At 42.6% G+C, this 23,587-nt stretch overlaps 1 pseudogene; it reads right to left on the bottom strand.

Annotated features, from left to right (window-relative positions):
• The window catches only part of LOC135569033 (uncharacterized), a 66,234-nt pseudogene extending 42,694 nt beyond the window's left edge, over positions 1 to 23,540 (bottom strand).
• Between the last annotated feature and the right edge of the window lie 47 nt (positions 23,541 to 23,587).

Below are 23,587 nucleotides of genomic sequence, written 5' to 3' on the forward strand. Positions count from 1 at the left end.
TGTTGTGTAATGTTGTGTTTACCTGCTGTGTAATGTTGTGTTTACCTGCTGTGTAATGTTGTGTTTACCTGTTATGTAATGTTGTGTTTACCTGTTGTGTAATGTTGTGTTTACCTGTTGTGTTTACCTGTTGTGTAATGTTGTGTTTACCTGTTGTGTAATGTTGTGTTTACCTGTTGTGTTTAGCTGTTGTGTAATGTTGTGTTTACCTGTTGTGTAATGTTGTGTTTACCTGTTGTGTAATGTTGTGTTCACCTGCTGTGTAATGTTGTGTTTACCTGTTGTGTTTACCTGTTGTGTAATGTTGTGTTTACCTGTTGTGTTTACCTGCTGTGTAATGTTGTGTTTACCTGCTGTGTTTACCTGTTGTGTAATGTTGTGTTTACCTGTTGTGTTTACCTGTTGTGTAATGTTTATGTTTACATGTTGTGTTAAACCAACATTAATGTTGTAAACATTACCTGTTGTGTTTACCTGTTGTGTTTACCTGTTGTGTAATGTTGTGTTTACCTGCTGTGTACTGTTGTGTTTACCTGCTGTGTAATGTTGTGTTTACCTGTTGTGTAATGTTGTGTTTACCTGTTATGTAATGTTGTGTTCACCTGTTGTGTAACATTGTGTTTACCTGTTGTGTAATGTTGTGTTTACCTGTTATGTTTACCTGTTGTAAACCAACATTAAACCTGCTATCAACATTAATGTTGTGTCAACCTGTTGTGTAATGTTGTGTTTACCTGTTGTGTCAACATTAAACCATAACGTTGTGTTTACCTGCTGTGTCAATGTTGTATTTAAACCTGTTGTATCAATGTTGTGTTTAAACCTGTTGTGTAATGTCAACATTACCTGTATGGGTTTACCTGTTGTGTTAAACCTGTTCAACATTAAACCATATCAACATTAAACCAACATTAAACCATTTCAACATTAAACCTGTTGTCAACATTAAACCTGCAACATTAAATGTTATCAACATTAAACCATTATCAACATTAAAATGTTGTGTTTACCTGTTGTGTAATATCAACATTTACCTGTTGTGTAACATTAAACCATTATCAACATTAAACCAACATTAAACCTGCTATGTAATTTGCGTTTGTGATGTATTAAACTGTATCAACATTAAACCATTATCAACCATTTAAACCATATCAACATTAAAGTCTTCCAACATTAAACCGCTATCCCCATTAAAATACATTAGCATCATTATCAATATTACCATTATCAACATTAAACCGCTCATTCCCCAACTGAAACCATTATCATCATTAAATCAATATACAACATTAAACCGTTCTCCTCATTAAAATACATTAAATCATTATCAAATTAAACCATTAACCCGTTCTAAACCTACTGAATCACATTAAATCATAATCAATATCAGTCTTCCCTGACCTGCTCTCCCCACTGAAACATATTATCAACATTAAACCAGTATCAACATTAAACCATTATCAACATTAAACCATTATCAACATTAAACCATTATCAACATTAAACCATATCAACATTAAACCAACATTAAACCATATCAACATTAAACCATTATCAATATTCAACCATGATCAACATTAAACCATATCAACATTAAACCATATCAACATTAAACCATTATCAACATTAAACCATATCAACATTAAACCAACATTAAACCATATCAACATTAAACCATATCAACATTAAACCAACATTAAACCATATCAACATTAAACCATATCAACATTAAACCAACATTAAACCATATCAACATTAAACCATATCAACATTAAACCATTATCAACATTAAACCATATCAACATTAAACCATTATCAACATTAAACCAACATTAAACCATTATCAACATTAAACCATATCAACATTAAACCATTATCAACATTAAACCATATCAACATTAAACCATTATCAACATTAAACCATTATCAACATTAAACCATTATCAACATTAAACCATTATCAACATTAAACCATATCAACATTAAACCATTATCAACATTAAACCATTATCAACATTAAACCATTATCAACATTGACGTTAAAACAACATTAAACCATTATCAACATTAAACCATTATCAACATTAAACCATATCAACATCAAACCAACATTAAACCATTATCAACATTAAACCATATCAACATCAAACCATTATCAACATGATCAGTCTTAAAACCAACATTAAACCATTATCAATATTAAACCAACAACATTCAAGACTATCAACCAATATCAAACAATCAACATTAAACCAATCAACATGAACCCAAATGAATCAAATTAAACCATTATCAACAAGCGTTAACAACATTAAACCATTATCAGTATGGTCACTCCCAGTAAAGCATCAACATTATCCACATTAAACCATTATCAACATTAAACCATTATCAACATTAAACCTTATCAGTATGGTCACATTCCCATTACCAGTTATACATTATCCACAGTGCCTTATCAACATTTGTCACATTAAACCATTATAACAGTACATTATCCACATTAAAACCTTATCAGTATCGTATCAACATTAAACATTATCAACATCAAAACATTATCCACAGTGCCTTATCAATGGTCATTAAACCAGTAGCAAACCATTATCCACACCTTATCAATCGTCACTATCCATTAAACATTATCAACATTAAACCATTATCCACAGTGCCTTATCAATATGGTCACTATCAACATTACACCATTATCAACATTGCCTTATCAGTATTAAACCACTCCCAGTAGCAGCACATTATCCACATTGCCTTATCAACATGGTAAACCAGTTACATTATCCACAGTAAACCTTATCAGTATGGTCAACTCCCATTAGCAGTACATTATCCACAGTGCCTTATCAACATTACTCCCAGTAGCAACATTATCCACAGTACATTATCCACATTAAACCATTATCCACAGTGCCTTATCAGTATGGTAAACTCAACATTAAACCATTATCCACATTGCCTTATCAACATTCACTCCCAGTAGCAGTAAACATTATCCACAGTGCCTTATCAACATTCACTCCCATTAGCAACATTATCCACAGTGCCTTATCAGTATGGTCACTCCCAGTAGCAACATTATCCACATGCATTATCAGTATCGTCACTCCCAGTAGCAACATTAAACCATTATCCACAGTGCCTTATCAGTATGGTCACTCCCAGCAGCAGTACATTATCCACAGTACATTATCCACATTAAACCTTATCAGTATTAAACTCCAACATTCAAAACCATTATCAACATTATCCACAGTGCCTTATCAGTATGGTCAACTCCCAGTAGCAGTAAACATTATCCACAGTGCCTTATCAACATTGTCACATTCCCAGTAGCAGTACATTATCCACAGTGCCTTATCAGTTATCACTCCCATATAACAGTACCATTATCCACAAACCATTATCAGTATGGTCACTCCCATTAAAACATTATCCACAGTATTATCAACGTTATCGTCACTCCCAGTATCAACATTATCCACAGTGCATTATCAGTATCGTCACTCCCAGTAGCAGTACATTATCCACAGTGCATTATCAGTATCGTCACTCCCAGTAGCAGTACATTATCCACAGTGCATTATCAACATGTCAGTCTCCCATAGCAAAACATTATCCACAGTGCCTTATCAGTATGGTCACTCCCATCAGCAGTACATTATCCACAGTACATTATCCACAGTGCCATTATCAGTATCAGTCACTCCCAGTAGCAGTACATTATCCACATTGCCTTATCAGTATCGTCACTCCCAGTCAGCAGTACATTATCCACAGAAAACATTATCCACAGTGCCTTATCAGTATGGTCACTCCCAGTCAGCAGTACATTATCAACAGTGCCTTATCAGTATCTTCCCAGTAGCAGTACATTATCCACAGTACATTATCCACAGTGCATTATCCACAGTGCCTTATCAGTATGGTCACTCCCAGTAGCAGTACATTATCCACAGTGCCTTATCAGTATCGTCACTCCCAGTAGCAACATTAAACCATTATCCAACAGTGCCTTATCAGTCTTCCCATTGAAAACATTATCCACAGTGCCTTATCAGTATGGTCACTCCCAGTAGCAGTACATTATCCACAGTGCCTTATCAGCATCGTCACTCCCAGTAGCAGTACATTATCCACAGTACATTATCCACAGTGCATTATCCACAGTGCCTTATCAGTATGGTCACTCCCAGTAGCAGTACATTATCCACATTGCCTTATCAGTATTGTCACTCCCAGTAGCAGTACATTATCCACAGTGCCTTATCAGTATGGTCACTCCCAGTAGCAGTACATTATCCACAGTGCCTTATCAGTATGGTCACTCCCAGTAGCAGTACATTATCCACAGTGCATTATCAGTATCGTCACTCCCAGTAGCAGTACATTATCCACAGTGCCTTATCAGTATGGTCACTCCCAGTAGCAGTACATTATCCACAGTACATTATCCACAGTGCCTTATCAGTATGGTCACTCCCAGTAGCAGTACATTATCCACAGTGCCTTATCAGTATGGTCACTCCCAGTAGCAGTACATTATCCACAGTGCCTTATCAGTATTGTCACTCCCAGTAGCAGTACATTATCCACAGTGCCTTATCAGTATGGTCACTCCCAGTAGCAGTACATTATCCACAGTGCCTTATCAGTATGGTCACTCCCAGTAGCAGTACATTATCCACAGTGCCTTATCAGTATCGTCACTCCCAGTAGCAGTACATTATCCACAGTGCATTATCAGTATCGTCACTCCCAGTAGCAGTACATTATCCACAGTGCATTATCAGTATCGTCACTCCCAGTAGCAGTACATTATCCACAGTGCCTTATCAGTATGGTCACTCCCAGTAGCAGTACATTATCCACAGAGCCTTATCAGTATGATCACTCCCAGTAGCAGTACATTATCCACAGTGCCTTATCAGTATGGTCACTCCCAGTAGCAGTACATTATCCACAGTACATTATCCACAGTACCTTCAAAAAGTATTCATATCCCTTCACTTGATTCCACATTTAGTTGTGTTACAGCCTGACTTCAAAAATGGATTAAATGTATGTATTTAAACCATATCAACATTAAATCAACATTAAACCAACATTAAACCAACATTAAACCATATCAACATTAAACCAACATTAAACCAACATTAAACCATATCAACATTAAACCAACATTAAACCAACATTAAACCATATCAACATTAAACACATTAAACCAACATTAAACCAACATTAAACCATATCAACATTAAACCAACATTAAACCAACATTAAACCATATCAACATTCAACATTAAACCAACATTAAACCATATCAACATTAAACAAACATTAAACCAACATTAAACCATATCAACATTAAACCAACATTAAACCAACATTAAACCAACATTAAACCATATCAACATTAAACCAACATTAAACCAACATTAAACCAATCAATTAAACCAACATTAAACCAACATTAAACCATATCAACATTAAACCAACATTAAACCAACATTAAACCATATCAACATTAAACCAACATTAAACCAACATTAAACCATATCAACATTAAACCAACATTAAACCAACATTAAACCATATCAACATTAAACCAACATTAAACCAACATTAAACCATATCAACATTAAACCAACATTAAACCAACATTAAACCAACATTAAACCATATCAACATTAAACCAACATTAAACCAACATTAAACCAACATTAAACCATAACAACATTAAACCAACATTAAACCATATCAACATTAAACCAACATTAAACCAACATTAAACCAACATTAAACCATATTAACATTAAACCAACATTAAACCAACATTAAACCAACATTAAACCATATCAACATTAAACCAACATTAAACCAACATTAAACCAACATTAAACCATATCAACATTAAACCAACATTAAACCAACATTAAACCAACATTAAACCATATCAACATTAAACCAACATTAAACCAACATTAAACCATATCAACATTAAACCAACATTAAACCAACATTAAACCATATCAACATTAAACCAACATTAAACCATATCAACATTAAACCAACATTAAACCAACATTAAACCATATCAACATTAAACCATATCAACATTAAACCAACATTAAACCATATCAACATTAAACCAACATTAAACCAACATTAAACCAACATTAAACCAACATTAAACCATATCAACATTAAACCAACATTAAACCAACATTAAACCATATCAACATTAAACCATATCAACATTAAACCAACATTAAACCAACATTAAACCAACATTAAACCATATCAACATTAAACCAACATTAAACCAACATTAAACCAACATTAAACCAACATTAAATTAAATGTATGTATTTTTTTTATCACCATCATCCATCTACACACAATAATAATGACAAAGCGAATACATGTTTTCTAGATATTTTAGCAAATGTATTGAATATAAATGTATGTTGTTGCTTATTTTCACTCTGTATTTTAGGTTAGTTTTGTGGAGTAACTACAATGTTGTTGATCCACACAGCCATTAAACTCAAAATGTTTGAAAATCACTATTGGCCTCATGATGAAAATCCCTGAGCGGTTTCCTTCCCTTCCGGCAACTGAGTTAGGAAGGACGCCTGCACCTTTGTAGTGACTGGGTGTATTGATACACCATCCAAAGTGTAAATTAATAACTTTACCATGCTCAAAGGGATATTCAATATTTTTTTTGTTTTTCTTACCCATCTACCAATAGGTGCCCTTCTTTACGAGGCATTGGAAAACCTCCCTGGTCTTTGTGGTTGAATCTGTGTTTGAAATGCACTGCTTCGACTGAGGGACCTTACAGATAATTGTATGTGTGGGGTACAGAGATGTTTATTATTGTATAAACTACCTGTCAAACGTTTTAGAACATCATTCAAGGTTTTCTCTTTATTTAAAAAAATATATTTTCACATTGTAGAATAATAGTGAAACATCAAAACTATGAAATAACAGGAAAATACATGGTAGTAGCGTAAATTGCGGAATCATGTAGTAAATCTCTTTTAAAGGATCGGACCCTTTAAAAAATAAAAAAATAAAATGACATAACCAAATCTAACTGTCTATAGCTCAGGAACTGAAGCAGGGATATGCATATTATTGATACCATTTGAAAGAAAACACTTTGAAGTTTGAGGAAATGTGAATGTAGGAGAATATAACACATTAGATCTAGTAAAAGATCATTTTAAATTTAAAAAAACTCATTTGTACCATTGTCTTTGAAATGCAAGAGAAAGGCCATAATGTATTATTCCAGCCCAGGCACAATTTCGACTTTGGCCACTAGATGGCAGCACTGCATGCGCAAATTTTTAGACTGATCCAATGAGCCATTGCATATCTATTAAAAATGTTGTATCAGGACAGCCCAAATGTGCCTAATTGTTTTTTTTCAATAATTTTCAAGTTCATAACTGAGCACTTTCCTCAAACAATAGCATGGTATTATTTCACTGTAATAGCGACTGTAAATTGGACAGTGCAGTTAGATTAACAAGAATGTAAGCTTTCTACCAATATCAGACATGTCTATGTCCTGGGAAATGTTGTTACTTACAACCTCAGGCTAATCACATTAGCCTACGTTAGCTCAACCGTCTTGGACACCGATCCTGAAGTTAAACAAATCAGAATATATTTTATATTTGAGATTCTTCAAATAGCCAACCTTTGCCTTGATGACAGCTTTGCACACTCTTGGCATTCTCTCAACCAACTTCACGAGGTAGTCACCTGGAATGCATTACAATTAATAGGTGTGCCTTGTTAAAAGTTCATATGTGGAATTTATTTCCTTCTTAATGTTTTTGAGCCAGTCAGTTATGTTGTAGGGGTGGAATACAGAAATGAGCTCTATTTGGTAAAACACCAAGTCCGTATTATGGCAAGAACAGCTCAAATAAGCAAAGAAAAACGACAGTCCATCATTACTTGAAGACATGAAGGTCAGTCAATAAGGACAATTTCAAGAACTTTGAAAGTTTCTTCAAGTGCAGTTGCAAAAACTATCAAGCACTATGATGAAACTGGCTCTCATGAGGACCGACACAGGAAAGGAAGACCCAGAGTTACCTCTGCTGCAGAGGAGAAGTTCATTAGAATTACCAGCATATTTGTACTCCTGAACTTATTTAGGCTTGACATAACAAACACTTATTGACTCAACACATTTAAAGCATTTCATTTTTCGTTGGTTAAATATTTTGAAAAACATGATTCCACTTTGACATTATGTAGTTGGGTTTGTAGGTCAGTGACCTAAAAAAAAATCTTAATTATAAATTCAGACTGTAACAAAACGTGTAAAAAGCCAAGGGGTGTGAATCCATTCTGAAGGTACTGTCTACAGTTACATTATCCCCACTACAACACATTATCTGTGATATTCCAGTATTCCTATATCCATAATGTACCAACATTATCACAGCCTTATCACAACATTGTCACATCATTATCACAGTCTTAACACACCATTATCACAACCTTATCACAACATTGTCACATCATTATCACAGTCTTAACACACCATTATCACAACCTTAACACAACATTGTCACACCATTATCACAGTCTTAACACAACACTATCACACCATTATCACATCCTTAACACAACATTGTCACACCATTATCACAGTCTTAATACAACACTAGCACACCATTATCACATCCTTAACACAACATTATCACATCCTTAACACAACATTGTCACATCCTTAACACAACATTGTCACATCCTTAACACAACATTGTCACATCCTTAACACAACATTGTCACATCCTTAACACAACATTGTCACATCCTTAACACAACATTGTCACATCCTTAACACAACATTGTCACATCCTTAACACAACATTGTCACATCCTTAACACAACATTGTCACATCCTTATCACACCATTATCACGGTCTTAACACAACATTATCACATCATTAACACAACATTATCACAGCCTTAACACACCATTATCACAGCCTTATCACACCATTATCACATCCTTAACACACCATTATTACGGCCTTAACACACCATTATTACGGTCTTAACACACCATTATTACGGCCTTAACACACCATTATTACGGTCTTAACACACCATTATCACAGCCTTAACACACCATTATCACAGCCTTAGCACACCATTATCACAGCATTATCATTGCCTTGGCAAAACATTATCACAACCGTATCACATCATTGTCACCTCGTTATCACGACATTATCACAGCATTATCACAGCCTGAACACAACATGATCACAACATTACGTTGACTTGTACCTGATGATGATGCACTGGTTGTGTTTAGCATCCATCATGGTGGTGTAGGAAACACTGGCGATGGAAAACAGATGCCTGGGAGAGAAGAACAAAGAGAGAACACATCTATAAGACTGACCGGGTGCTGAACCATTCATACTGAGACTGACCGGGTACTGAACCATTCATCCTGAGACTGACCGGGTACTGAACCATTCATCCTGAGACTGACCGGGTACTGAACCATTCATACTGAGACTGACCGGGTACTGAACCATTCATCCTGAGACTGACCGGGTACTGAACCATTCATCCTGAGACTGACCGGGTACTGAACCATTCATACTGAGACTGACCGGGTACTGAACCATTCATCCTGAGACTGACCGGGTACTGAACCATTCATACTGAGACTGACCTGGTACTGAACCATTCATACTGAGACTGACCGGGTACTGAACCATTCATCCTGAGACTGACCGGGTGCTGAACCATTCATACTGAGACTGACCGGGTACTGAACCATTCATACTGAGACTGACCGGGTACTGAACCATTCATACTGAGACTGACCTGGTACTGAACCATTCACACTGAGACTGACCGGGTACTGAACCATTCATACTGAGACTGACCAGGTACTGAACCATTCATACTGAGACTGACCAGGTACTGAACCATTCATACTGAGATTGACCGGGTACTGAACCATTCATACTGAGACTGACCGGGTGCTGAACCATTCATACTGAGACTGACCTGGTACAGAACCATTCATAATGAGACTGACCGGGTACTGAACCATTCATACTGAGACTGACCGGGTACTGAACCATTCATACTGAGACTGACCGGGTACTGAACCATTTATCCTGAGACTGACCTGGTACTGAACCATTCATCCTGAGACTGACCGGGTACTGAACCATTCATACTGAGACTGACCGGGTACTGAACCATTCATACTGAGACTGACCGGGTACTGAACCATTCATACTGAGACTGACCGGGTACTGAACCATTCATACTGAGACTGACCTGGTACTGAACCATTTATCCTGAGACTGACCGGGTACTGAACCATTCATCCTGAGACTGACTGGGTACTGAACCAGTCATCCTGAGACTGACCGGGTACTGAACCATTCATCTATAAGACTGACCGGGTACTGAACCATTCATACTGAGACTGACTGCGTACTGAACCATTCATACTGAGACTGACCCGGTACTGAACCATTCATCCTGAGACTGACCAGGTACTGAACCATTCATAATGAGACTGACCCGGTACTGAACCATTCATACTGAGACTGACCGGGTAGTGAACCATTCATCCTGAGACTGACCTGGTACAGAACCATTCATAATGAGACTGACCGGGTACTGAACCATTCATACTGAGACTGACCGGGTACTGAACCATTCATACTGAGACTGACCGGGTACTGAACCATTTATCCTGAGACTGACCTGGTACTGAACCATTCATCCTGAGACTGACCGGGTGCTGAACCATTCATACTGAGACTGACCTGGTACTGAACCATTCATAATGAGACCTGCCGCCCCTACACTCTAACCACTAGACTACCTGCCGCCCCTACACTCTAACCACTAGGCTACCTGCCTCCTCTACACTCTAACCACTAGGCTACCTGCCGCCCCTACACTCTAACCACTAGACTACCTGCCGCCCCTACACTCTAACCACTAGACTACCTGCCGCCCCTACACTCTAACCACTACTCTATCTGCTCCCCCTACACTCTAACCACTAGTCTACCTGCCGCCCCTACACTCTAACCACTAGTCTACTTGCCACCCCCATACTCTAACCACTAGTCTACCTGCCTCCTCTACACTCTAACAACTAGTCTACCTGCCGCCCCTACACTCTAACCACTACTCTATCTGCTCCACCTACACTCTAACCACTAGACTACCTGCCGCCCACACTTTAACCACTAGTCTACCCCAGGTAGAGTCAGGGGTTACATGTGACTCAGTACAGCAGAGCGTCATCCTATCCACTCACACAGGCTCTCCCCTCTCCTGTTACTTACTGTGTGTTACTGTGTGTAGTTGTGAAGTGTGTGCATGTGAAGTGTGTGTGTGGTGTGTGTCTGTGACAGGTGTGTGTGTGTCTGTGTGTGAGTTGTGAAGTGTGTGTGTTCTCTGGATACTAGATGTAATATGTCAGGACAATCATAGCAATAGCAACACCAACCTCACACACACAGATGAGAATACATGTTGACCAGGATACACCTATATATGTCTAGAGACACACACACACACACTCACTCACTACTCACTCACTCACTCACTCACTCACTCACTCACTCACTCACTCACTCACTCACTCACTCACTCACTCACACACACACTCACTCACTCACTCACTCACTCACTCACTCACTCACTCACTCACTCACTCACTCACTCACTCACTGACTCACTCACTCACTCACTCACACATACACACACATACACACACACACACACACAGAGTCAGCGTGTCTTACGGAGGGTTGTCTGCTATTCCGCGTCCTTCATACTGCAGCACCACGTCAGTCCCGTACATGTTGAACATCTTATAGGGGTTCACCGAGACCAGGATACTACCTATATATGACTAGAGACAGAGGGATACATGTTGACCAGGATACTACCTATATATGACTAGAGACAGAGGGATACATGTTGACCAGGATACTACCTATATATGACTAGAGACAGAGAGGTACATGTTGACCAGGATACTACCTATATATGTCTAGAGACAGAGAGGTACATGTTGACCAGGATACTACCTATATATGTCTAGAGACAGAGAGATACATGTTGACCAGGATACTACCTATATATGTCTAGAGACAGAGAGATACATGTTGACCAGGATACTACCTATATATGACTAGAGGGTTCACTGAGACCAGGATACTACCTATATATGTCTAGAGACAGAGAGGTACATGTTGACCAGGATACTACCTATATATGACTAGAGACAGAGAGATACATGTTGACCAGGATACTACCTATATATGTCTAGAGGGTTCACCGAGACCAGGATACTACCTATATATGACTAGAGACAGAGAGATACATGTTGACCAGGATACTACCTATATATGACTAGAGGGTTCACCGAGACCAGGATACTACCTATATATGTCTAGAGACAGAGAGGTACATGTTGACCAGGATACTACCTATATATGTCTAGAGACAGAGAGATACATGTTGACCAGGATACTACCTATATATGACTAGAGGGTTCATCGAGACCAGGATACTACCTATATATGACTAGAGACAGAGAGGTACATGTTGACCAGGATACTACCTATATATGTCTAGAGGGTTCACTGAGACCAGGATACTACCTATATATGACTAGAGACAGAGAGATACATGTTGACCAGGATACTACCTATATATGTCTAGAGACAGAGAGGTACATGTTGACCAGGATACTACCTATATATGTCTAGAGACAGAGAGGTACATGTTGACCAGGATACTACCTATATATGACTAGAGGGTTCACTGAGACCAGGATACTACCTATATATGTCTAGAGGGTTCACCGAGACCAGGATACTACCTATATATGTCTAGAGACAGAGAGATACATGTTGACCAGGATACTACCTATATATGTCTACAAAGCCTACCATCAGTAACACACTACGCCGCCAGGGACTCAAATCCTGCAGTGCCAGACGTGTCCCCCTGCTTAAGCCAGTACATGTCCAGGCTCGTCTGAATTGTGCTAGAGAGCATTTGGATGATCCAGAAGAAGATTGGGAGAATGTCATATGGTCAGATGAAACCAAAATATAACTTTTTGGTAAAAACTCAACTCGCCGTGTTTGAAGGACAAAGAATGCTGAGTTGCATCCAAAGAACACCATACCTACTGTGAAGCATGGGGGTGGAAACATCATGCTTTGGGGCTGTTTTTCTGCAAAGGGACCAGGACGACTGATCCGTGTAAAGGAAAGAATGAATGGGGCCATGTATCGTGAGATTTTGAGTGAAAACCTCCTTCCATCAGCAAGGGCATTGAAGATGAAACGTGGCTGGGTCTTTCAGCATGACAATGATCCCAAACACACCGCTGGGCAACGAAGGAGTGGCTTCGAAAGAAGCAATTCAAGGTCCTGGAGTGGCCTAGCCAGTCTCCAGATCTCAAACCCATAGAAAATCTTTGGAGGGAGTTGAAAGTCCGTGTTGCCCAGCTACAGCCCCAAAACATCACTACTCTAGAGGAGATCTGCATGGAGGAATGGGCCAAAATACCAGCAACAGTGTGTGAAAACCTTGATAAGACTTACAGAAAACGTTTGACCTCTGTCATTGCCAACAAAGGGTATATATAACAAAGTATTGAGATAAACTTTTGTTATTGACCAAAATACTTATTTTCCACCATAATTTGCAAATAAATTCATTAAAAATCCTACAATGTGATTTTCTGGATTTTTCTTTCTCATTTTGTCTGTCATAGTTGAAGTGTACCTATGCTGAAAATTACAGGCCTCTCTCATCTTTTTAAGTGGGAGAACTTGCACAATTGGTGGCTGACTAAATACTGTTTTGCATATTATTTATTTATTTATTTATTTATTTGACTAATGATGTTCAACTATAAGCTCCTAAATGTTTATAATGACAGTACGAGAGTATATGAGTGAGTACAATGTACGAGTTGAGTTCTTACATATACGAGTTCCTGGTCGTAACGCTTCTTCAGGTTCATCAGCACTGTGGTCTCATTCAGCTCCCTGCAAAACACACAGGAAGTAGTCACAGGCACACCGGAAACAGTTATAGACACACAGGAAGTAGTCACAGACACACCGGAAACAGTTATAGACACACAGGAAGTAGTCACAGGCACACCGGAAACAGTTATAGACACACAGGAAGTAGTTACTGACACACGGGAAACAGGAACTGATCCATCGGAAGTAGTTACAGACACACAGGAAACAGTTATAGACACACAGGAAGTAGTCACAGGCACACCGGAAACAGTTATAGACACACAGGAAGTAGTCACAGGCACACAGGAAACAGTTATAGACACACAGGAAGTAGTCACAGGCACACCGGAAACAGTTATAGACACACAGGAAGTAGTCACAGGCACACCGGAAACAGTTATAGACACACAGGAAGTAGTTACTGACACACAGGAAGTAGTCACAGGCACACCGGAAACAGTTATAGACACACAGGAAGTAGTCACAGGCACACCGGAAACAGTTATATACACACAGGAAGTAGTCACAGGCACACCGGAAACAGTTATATACACACAGGAAGTAGTCACAGGCACACCGGAAACAGTTATAGACACACAGGAAGTAGTTACTGACACACAGGAAGTAGTCACAGGCACACCGGAAACAGTTATAGACACACAGGAAGTAGTCACAGGCACACCGGAAACAGTTATAGACACACAGGAAGTAGTCACAGGCACACCGGAAACAGTTACTGACACACAGGAAACAGGAACTGATCCACCGGAAGTAGTTACAGACACACAGGAAGTAGTGACTGGCCCACATAACGTAGTCACCGACACACAGGAAGATGTTACTGACAGACAGGAAACAGTAACTGACACACCATAAGTAATTACTGACACACAGGCAGCGGTTACTGACACACAAGATGTACTGACACACATGTAATTACTGACATACCGGAAGTAGTTACTGACACACAGGAAGTAGTCACTGATATGCAGGAAGTAGTTGCTGACACACAGGAAGTAATTACTGACACACAGGTAGCGGTTACTGACACACAAGATGTACTGACACACATGTAATTACTGACATACCGGAAGTAGTTACTGACACACAGGAAGTAGTCACTGATATGCAGGAAGTAGTTGCTGACACACAGGAAGTAATTACTGACACACAGGTAGCGGTTACTGACACACAAGATGTACTGACACACATGTAATTACTGACATACCGGAAGTAGTTACTGACACAGGAAGTAGTCACTGATATGCAGGAAGTAGTTGCTGACACACAGGATGTAGTTGCTGACACACAGGATGTAGTTGCTGACACACAGGATGTAGTTGCTGACACACTTAGTTGCTGACACACAGGATGTAGTTGCTGACACACAGGATGTAGTTGCTGACACACAGGATGTAGTTGCTGACACACAGGATGTAGTTGCTGACACACAGGATGTAGTTGCTGACACACTTAGTTGCTGACACACAGGATGTAGTTGCTGACACACAGGAGTTACTGACACACAGGAAGTAGTTGCTGACACACAGGATGTAGTTGCTGACACACAGGAAGTAGTTGCTGACACACAGGAGTTACTGACACAGGAAATAGTTGCTGACACACAGGATGTAGTTGCTGACACACAGGATGTAGTTGCTGACACACAGGAAGTAGTTGCTGACACACAGGAAATAGTTGCTGACACACAGGATGTAGTTGCTGAACACACAGGAAGTAGTTGCTGACACACAGGAAGTAATTGCTGACACACAGGAGTTACTGACACAGGAAATAGTTGCTGACACACAGGATGTAGTTGCTGACACACAGGAGTTACTGACACAGGAAATAGTTGCTGACACACAGGATGTAGTTGCTGACACACAGGAGTTACTGACACAGGAAATAGTTGCTGACACACAGGATGTAGTTGCTGACACACAGGAAGTAGTTGCTGACACACAGGAAATAGTTGCTGACACACAGGAAATAGTTGCTGACACACAGGATGTAGTTGCTGACACACAGGAAGTAGTGTTCTTACTCCATCTGTGTCATGTCTTCCATGCCGTACGCCCAAGGCTTCACCCTGTGAGGCACCGTGGGGATACACCTGATGGAGTAGATCTGTACACACACACACACACACACACACATTCTAGTTAACAAATCTGCTTGGTGACATGGGGGCAGTATTGAGTAGCTTGGATGAATAAGGTGCCCAGAGTAAACTGCCTGCTACTCTGTCCCAGATGCTAATATATGGATATTATTATTAGTATTGGATCGATAACACTGAAGTTTATAAAACTGTTTGAATGATGTCTGTGAGTATAACAGAACTCCAATGACAGGCGGTTGGTGGTGACCTAACATAATCGTTTGTGGTGCTTTCGAAATCAGTGGTGCATCTTTGAAATCAGACACCGTGGCTGGATTAACAAAAAATGTTATCTTTAAAATGATGTGAAATAATTGTGAGGAATTTTAATTAAAAGATTGTAGTTGTTTTCAATTTGGCGCACTTTCACTGGCTGTTGGCGAGCTGGGACGCTACAATCCTACTGTCTGTCTGTCTGTCTGTCTGTCTGTCTGTCTGTCTGTCTGTCTGTCTGTCTGTCTGTCTGTCTGTCTGTCTGTCTGTCTGTCTGTCTGTCTGTCTGTCTGTCTGTCTGTCTGTCTGTCTGTCTGTCTGTCTGTCTGTCTGTCTGTCTGTCTGTCTGTCTGTCTGTCTCTGGGTAGTTGGTGGTGTTGTCAGGTTAACTCTGTTAATTCTTTCTTTGGCCGCCTCTCCTTCCAGTTCTCTGCTGCCAATGACTGTTGGAAACACTTATCTCCCTCAGCTTTAAGCACCAACTGTCAGAGCATCTTACAGATTACTGCACCTGTACATAGCCCACCTATAATTTAGCCCAAACAACTACCTCTTTCCTAACTGTATTTAATTTATTTATTTATTTTGTACCCCATTATTTTTATTTCTACAATGCAATACTACCATTCTGTTTTACTTGTTGTATTTACTTTGCCACCATGGCCTTTTTGCCTTTACCTCCCTTCTCACCTAATTTGCTCACATTGTATATAGACTTGTTTTTTTTTTACTGTATTATTGACTGTATGTTTGTTTTACTCCATGTGTAACTCAATGCTTTATCTTGTGCAATTGTTGAACTTGTTCAGGTTAAATAAAGGTGAAATAAAAAAATAAATAAAAAGACCTGTGGTACCCCAATGCTCTGTGTTGTCAGGTTAACTCTGTTTAGTACCCCAATGCTCTGTGTTGTCAGGTTAACTCCCTGTGGTACTCAATGCTCTGTGTTGTCAGGTTAACTCTGTTAGACCCTGTGGTACTCAATGCTCTGTGTTGTCAGGTTAACTCTGTTAGACCCTGTGGTACTCAATGCTCTGTGTTGTCAGGTTAACTCTAAGACCCTGTGGTACTCAATGCTCTGTGTTGTCAGGTTAACTCTGTTAACCCTGTAGTACTCAATGCTCTGTGTTGTGGTACTCAATGCTCTGTGTTGTCAGGTTAACTCTGTTAGACCTGTGGTACTCAATGCTCTGTGTTGTCAGGTTAACTCTGTTAGACCCTGTGGTACTCAATGCTCTGTGTTGTCAGGTTAACTCTGTTAGACCCTGTGGTACTCAATGCTCTGTGTTTCAGGTTAACTCAGGTACTAATGCTCTGTGTTGTCAGGTTAACTCTGTTAGACCCTGTGGTACTCAATGCTCTGTGTTGTCAGGTTAACTCTGTTAGACCCTGTGGTACTCAATGCTCTGTGTTGTCAGGTTAACTCTGTTAGACCCTGTGGTACTCAATGCTCTGTGTTGTCAGGTTAACTCTGTTAGACCCTGTGGTACTCAATGCTCTGTGTTGTCAGGTTAACTCTGTTAGACCCTGTGGTACTCAATGCTCTGTGTTGTCAGGTTAACTCTGTTAGACCCTGTGGTACCCCAATGCTCTGTGTTGTCAGTTTAAGTCTGTTAGACCCTGTGGTACTCAATGCTCTGTGTTGTCAGGTTAACTCTGTTAGACCCTGTGGTACTCAATGCTCTGTGTTGTGTCAGTACTCAATGCTCTGTGTTGTCAGGTTAACTCTGTTAGACCCTGTGGTACTCAATGCTCTGTGTTGTCAGGTTAACTCTGTTAGACCCTGTGGTACTCAATGCTCTGTGTTGTCAGGTTAACTCTGTTACCCTGTGGTACTCAATGCTCTGTGTTGTCAGGGTTACCCTGTGGTACTCAATGCTCTGTGTTGTCAGGTTAACTCTGTTAGACCCTGTGGTACTCAATGCTCTGTGTTGTCAGGTTAACTCTGTTAGACCCTGTGGTACTCAATGCTCTGTGTTGTCAGGTTAACTCTGTTTAGACCCTTGGTACTCAATGCTCTGTGTTGTCAGGTTAACTCTGTTAGACCCTGTGGTACTCAATGCTCTGTGTTGTCAGGTTAACTCTGTTAGACCCTGTGGTACTCAATGCTCTGTGTTGTCAGGTTAACTCTGTTAGACCCTGTGGTACTCAATGCTCTGTGTTGTCAGGTTAACTCTGTTAGACCCTGTGGTACTCAATGCTCTGTGTTGTCAGGTTAACTCTGTTAGACCCTGTGGTACTCAATGCTCTGTGTTGTCAGGTTAACTCTGTTAGACCCTGTGGTACTCAATGCTCTGTGTTGTCAGTTTAAGTCTGTTAGACCCTGTGGTACTCAATGCTCTGTGTTGTCAGGTTAACTCTGTTAGAACCTGTGGTACTCAATGCTCTGTGTTGTCAGGTTAACTCTGTTAGACCCTGTGGTACCCCAATGCTCTGTGTTGTCAGGTTAACTCTGTTAGACCCTGTGGTACTCAATGCTCTGTGTTGTAAGGTTGTCTCTGTAACTGTTAATTTATTGATCCGTTATTTTACCAGGTAAGTTGACCGAGAACAGGTTCTCATTTGCAGCAACGACCTAGGGAATAGTTACAGAGGAGGGGAGAGGAGGGGGATGAATGATCCAATTGTAAACTGGGGATTGTTAGGTGACCGTGATGGTTTGAGGGCCAATTTGGGAATTTAGCCAGGACACCGGGGTTAACACCCCTACTCTTACGATAAGGATTTAACCTCAGAGGTCAATCTGTTAAATCTCCTCCGGACACAAACACAGTCACTCAGTGGAAGATTATTGTACAATGTCTTAGCATTGACTCTCATTCACACTGACCACATCTTTTGTTCATTACTGTTGACCAGGGTCCTGTGGATCCTAACCCTATGGATCCTAACCCTATGGGTCCTATCCCTAAGCCTATGGGTCCTAACCATATGGGTCCTAACCCTATGGATCCTAACCCTATGGGTCCTATCCCTAACCCTATGGATCATAACCCTATGGGTCCCTAACCCTATGGATCCCAACCCTATGGGTCCTAACCCTAACCCTATGGGTCCTAACCCTATGGATCCTAACCCTATGGATCCTAACCCTAACCCTATGGATCCTAACCCTATGGGTCCTAACCCTAACCCTATGGATCCTAACCCTATGGGTCCTAACCCTAACCCTATGGATCCTAACCGTAACCCTATGGGTCCTAACCCTATGGGTCCTAACCCTATTGATCCTAACCCTATGGATCCTAACCCTATGGATCCTAGCCCTATGGATCCTAACCATAAGGATCGTAACCCTATGGATCTTAAACCCTATGGGTCCTATCCCTACGGATCCTAACCCTATGGGTCCAGAGCCAGGTAAGACTAGGGGAGATCAAGAGCCAGGTAAGACTAGGGGAGAGCAAGAGCCAGGTAAGACTAGGGGAGAACCAGAGCCAGCTAAGACTAGGGGAGAACCAGAGCCAGCTAAGACTAGGGAGAACCAGAGCCAGCTAAGACTAGGGAGAACCAGAGCCAGGTAAGACTAGGGGAGAGCAAGAGCCAGCTAAGACTAGGGGAGAACCAGAGCCAGCTAAGACTAGGGGAGAACCAGTCAGTTTAATGTAGAGACATCTGTTTTTTTTGCATTGGATGCATCTCCAATCTACCGATATCTCCCTTCCGCATCTGTGGTTACAGGTTTCAGAGCTACAGCGATGTTTGTCAGACCAAGAATTAAGGTAAGAATGTTGAGTAGAGGTTGTCCTACCTTCTCGTACCAGCTGTTGGGTTCCCCCTCTCTATTAGGGGTCCAGTCCGGTTCCCCCATTCCCTCCAGTTTTCCCGGTGCTGCGGGAGTGATGCCCTCCGACTCCATGACCTCGCGGTACATGGACCACTTGGTGAGGTTCTGCACGGTTCCGTGCGGTAGAACCCTCTCGGAGGCCCAGACATCATCCCCCTCCTGGCCGGAGCGTGCGTTGCCAGCCCAGTGGCCAGATCGCGGCCCGTACGGCGGAACCACAGCGTAACGGTTATCCTGCCCCTGAAGCCCCGGGGGCAGTCTGGAAAAAAAAGAAGAAGAGGAACTGTATTTACTTCAAGATAACAGGGATACGACATACTTAAATTACAGCTGGGTGCTCTACACTCTTAGAAACAGAACCCAGAACCCTAAAGAGTTCTTCTGCTATCTCTGTTGGAGAAGCCGTTTCGGTTCCAGGTAAAAGCTTTTCGCTCAACGAAGAGCCCTCAAATGACGCTTTGTTAAAAAAGGTAAACTTACAGTGTTTGACCTGGAACCGTAAAGAGTTCTACCTGCAGCCTGGTAACCAACCTGTACGATGCATGACGAAGGTGTTGCGTGTCCTGCAGGGCCTCGTCCAGGTACGGTTCCCAAACTTCCGCATCAGCATATTGCGTTCCGGCAGCCGGTGCCGGTTTGGGTTCAGGAGATCCGGTTCTCCTGCAACGCCTCAGAGAGCCTGGGGTTGGTGGGCCGGACGGACAGCGCCCGCTGTCACCTAGACGATAGTCCACCTGTAGGAGAAAAGGAAACAGTCGCTGAAACACAGGTAAACAGATACGGGCAAAAGGAAACAGTCACTGGCAGACAGGAAACAGCCACTGACTTACAGGAAACAACCATTGGCACACAGGAAACAGTAACTGGCAAACAGGAAACAGTCACTTACACACAGGAAACAGTCACTGAAACAGGAAACAGTCATTGACACACAGGAACAGTCACTGAAACAAGAAACAGTTATTGAGGAAGTTGTCATTGGCATCAAGTAAACAGTGACAGACAGGAAACAGTAACTGACCTTCCTCATGTTCTGGTTCATCAGGCGGCGCCCGAGGCGGGGCTTTTGCCCAGGGGATCACAAGGGCTCCGTCCCCAAGTCGGTACCGTTTCTGATTAATCAGGTCCTGGTTCTGCGACAGGGCGCCTGACAGGGCTCCCGACAGGTCTGGCCCGCGAGGCTTGCGAGGATCGATGATGACACTTCCATCAGGCAGTTCGTAAGATACTGACTTCAGATACGGGTTCTGAAGAGCTGCCAGCAGGTTCGGGGACCGGGGTTTCCGTGGGTCGATGATGATAGAACCGTCCGGTAGCGTGTAGGAGGCTGACTTCAGGTGTGGGTTCATCAATGCGGAAGAAAGGTTCGGAGAGATCGGAGCGTTGGGATCGGTGATCACAGTTCCTTCTAGGGCGTAGCTGGCATTCCGCATCGCCCCGGGTTCAGGAGCGCCGAGGACAGATTGGGGGCGAGGTGGGTTTCAGCGGGTCGATGATTATAGAACCGTCTGGGAGCTCGTAGGAGATCGTCTTCAGGTACGGGTTGGATAACGCCGCCAGGAGGTTCGGAGATCTGGGTTTCCTGGGGTCGATGATAATTGAACCGTCTGGGAGCGTATCACGAGGCTGATTTCAGGTGAGGGTTGTTTAATGGAAGACAGGTTAGGAGATGGGAGCATTGAGGTCTCTAATGGTTCAAGTCCGGCAGAGTGTATGGGAAGCGTTCATCATCGCTGGGTTCTGGGCGGCGGCCGGAGCGGTGAGACCCGGTTCCTGGGGTCTATGATAATGGTACCGTCTGGTAGAGTATACGACGCTGATTTGAGTAAGAGTTCGATAATGCCGCGAGAGGTTCAGTTCTTCTGCTGCTGGGAGTCCGATAAGCGATGGTACCGTCCGGTAAGGTGTACGATGCCGTCTTTAGCGCCGGGTTCATGAGCCGCCGCTAGGTTCGGTGGATCTGTGACGTCGTCCCATGGACTCTGTGGTTCTGGAGGGGTTGAACCGGGGCTCAGGTTGTGGCGGTCCGTGGGGGGAACGGAGCGAAGGAGGCCAGCCAGGGATTGAACCATCTGTTGCATCTGGGTTCTGCAACGCTCCGTAGTAGTCAGGGACAACGGGTCCGAAGGGTTTGCCCCCTCGGCTGGGCGTCGGGGTTCCAAGGGCGTTCCTCATGTTGGCGTTCTGCAGGGGCATTGTGGAGCAGAGGAGGGCCGGGCTCGGAGTGGTAGTCGTATTGGGTCACCACTGGACCGTGCGGGTTCCCACGACGCTGTAATGCAGGCTTCCAATGGGCTCGCGTGGCGCCTGGTTCTGAAGAGCATTGCCTAGCATCGGGGAGGAAGGGGTAGAGGTTCTCGTGCCCGCCCATAGATCCATAGGGAGGACATGGGTTGTTGTAACGGTGTGAGTATGAAGGCATTGCGTGGCTGTTGGTTCTGGGAGCGCCCCTGGAGCATGGGAGGAAGGCATCATGGGATCTTCTAACCCCATATCTGGGCATGGGCGACATAGGCTGTTGTAGTGGGAGGTGAAAGAGAGGCGTTACGTAGCTGTTGGTTCTGGAGCGCCCCCTGGGCATGGGGGAGGAAGGCATCATAGGATCTTCATAACCCCCATATCCTGAGCATAGGGCGACATAGGCTGTTGTAGTGGGGAGGTGAAAGAGGCGTTACGTAGCTGTTGGTTCTGGAGCGCCCCTGGAGCATGGGAGAGGAAGGCTGGCGTACTCCGGTACCTGTTGGGCATACGGTGACAAGCGAGGAGAGAGAGGTGAATGGCCATTACGGAGGGTTTTGGTTCTGGGCGCCCCCTGCAGCATTGGGGAGGAGGGAACGAACTGTTCTGAATAGGCCATAGGGGGTCCTGGGCGTAGAGTCAGAGTAGGGGTCCGGGGACAGGCGCAGGGGAGTAGGGGGGAAGCACGTATGGAGGAGTGAGGAGAGGAGGACGGTGGGAGAGGTGAGGGGAGAGGAGGGGTAGCATTTGAGAGGCTGGGAGGGAGGTGGCATGCCCGGCCCGCGAATAGACTGTCTCTTTATCAGGGGACGACCACGGCCACGGGTCTCCAGGAGAGGTACCTTCCCGACTCCTGTGGCTTAGAGGGAGCGATGGCCTATCTGGGGTGAAAGGTGGTGGTGAGACAGGGGAGAGAGGCGGGGTGAGAGGGTGAGGGCAGTGTGGTTAGGCGGACTGAGGCTCTAAAGGGAGGGGCGTTCTGGGTTGGGGCCATCGGTCGTCTCGTCTTCCCATGGGAAGGTCTGACGGTTCCCATGGAGTGCGGGGGCGCGACCTCCCGAACCGTGGGCGCACCAGAGGAGT

The sequence above is a fragment of the Oncorhynchus nerka genome, unplaced genomic scaffold (assembly GCF_034236695.1).
Source record: "Oncorhynchus nerka isolate Pitt River unplaced genomic scaffold, Oner_Uvic_2.0 unplaced_scaffold_1255, whole genome shotgun sequence".
In the NCBI taxonomy this organism is placed as follows: Eukaryota; Metazoa; Chordata; class Actinopteri; order Salmoniformes; family Salmonidae; genus Oncorhynchus; species Oncorhynchus nerka.